Source organism: Hipposideros armiger, unplaced genomic scaffold, assembly GCF_001890085.2.
Source record: "Hipposideros armiger isolate ML-2016 unplaced genomic scaffold, ASM189008v1 scaffold_970, whole genome shotgun sequence".
NCBI classification, from domain to species: domain Eukaryota; kingdom Metazoa; phylum Chordata; class Mammalia; order Chiroptera; family Hipposideridae; genus Hipposideros; species Hipposideros armiger.
In genome coordinates this window covers 791,494-793,287 of record NW_017732320.1, presented here as the reverse complement: position 1 = coordinate 793,287, position 1,794 = coordinate 791,494, and positions in this window count along the sequence as shown.

The window sequence follows — 1,794 nt, the reverse complement described above, 5'->3', positions numbered from 1 at the left end:
TGCCCCCCACCTGCCCGCAGCAGATGAATCAAAATCAATTAAGGGGCATCGCCGTTCATTTTTCGGGCGGGACGATCACGGTGGCAGCCTGTTCAAGGCCCCGCGGTTTCCGGGCCTCCCTCGCACGCCCTGTGTCCGTCTAGACGTCGCGCTGCTCCTTTGGTTAAGCGCTTCCACACACGTGGCTTCTTTTGTTCTCACGCAGGTCTCGGGCGAAAGGCACATGTGACTGTCCCTCCACGTTCGAGGTGTGGCGATGGGGGCCAAGGAGAATGGCTTAGTCTGGGTCTCGGGGCAGACGTGGGCTCCGGGCCAGGGGTCGGCCTTGTCCCCACCCTCCTCCTCCGCTGCAGCCACCTCCCCTGCAGCTGGGTGCTCGGCTGGCCTGGGGGGAGACTGACCGCTGAGAAGACAAGACAGGGAGAGCCGAGATAGGCAGCAAGGCGGTGCGTCCGTCGAGGGGTGCTGGCGGCCCCTCTGAGGGCCCCTCGCCTCCCACCCCATTCTGACAAGGAAGGCGTCACCGTCCTACGATCTCACTGACCCATGACAGCGCGAGCTTGGTCCAGGTCGCTGCTGTGCCGTCTCCCCTGTGTGTTGTCTCTGCTTGTGCATGTCTTCTAAACGCATTACAATAAGCATGCAGCTCAACACACAGGTGTTACGGAACTAGTAAGCTCGTGATAAAGTACACCTAACAAAACGGACCGTTTCTAGTGCACAGCTCAGGGCGAACAAAGTATATTCATTCACAGGAAGCGCCACCGTCACCGCCGTCCATCCCCACCTTTCTCATCGTCCCAAACTGAAACCCTGTCCCCGTGAAACAACTCCCCCCCCCGCCCTCACACCTCCATCTACTGTCTGTCTCTGTGAATCTGACTCCGCTGGGGACCTCCTAGAAGTGGCATCACACAGGGTTTGTCCTTTTGTGATAGGTTTATTTTACTGAGCGTCATGTCCCCAAGGTCCATCCATGGTATAGCAGGCGTCAGACTGTCTTTCCTTTTTAAGGCAGAACAATATTCTGTTGTGTAGATGGACCCCATTGTATTTACCCATCCATCCATCCATCATCCATCCATCCACCATCCATCCANTGTGTGTGTGTGTGTGTGTGTGTGTGTGTGTGATGATATTTATGATGAGCCCTTTCAGACATTCTCCATTCATTTTCTTGATTCAACATCCCACTATTAAACAGCGACTAGCAGGGGCTCAGGAGTTCAGAGGTCACGGGCTAATGATTGCTGCACCTTTTTTTTGTTGTTCCTGTCCAGCTATTGGCTGGATGCTTGTCATTAGCTGTAACTTCTTGCCATCAGCTTGCCTGCCTCTCTCAGCCTTTTCTCCCTTAATTTACTTACAATTTATGTATTATGCTGGAGTGCAGCATAATTAAACGGGTTAGTATTGGGTCTTCCGAGTGTGTGCTGGCGCCTGAGGACATAGATGAATAAAACAGTTCATGATCTCAAAGATTTCATCGTCTAACGGGGTGGGCGAGGGGGATTATGTAAGCAGATAATTCAGTGTGCAATTCTACAGTACAGCGTGGTGGGATCGTGCTAGAAAGACAAACATGGGAGGGAGTGGCTGGGAGGGAGTGAAGAGAAGCCGCGTAGCGGGGGCATTAAGTGGAGTTTTTAAGGATGAGTAATACTGTAAAGCAATGAACCCACAAGAAACAAAACTGGGAACATAGACGCTCTGTTGTCAGGGGCTTCTGGGCCAGGTGAACACGTCTGAACTTTCTCATGTACCACAAATTAAATGACGAGCTAGAAAACTGAT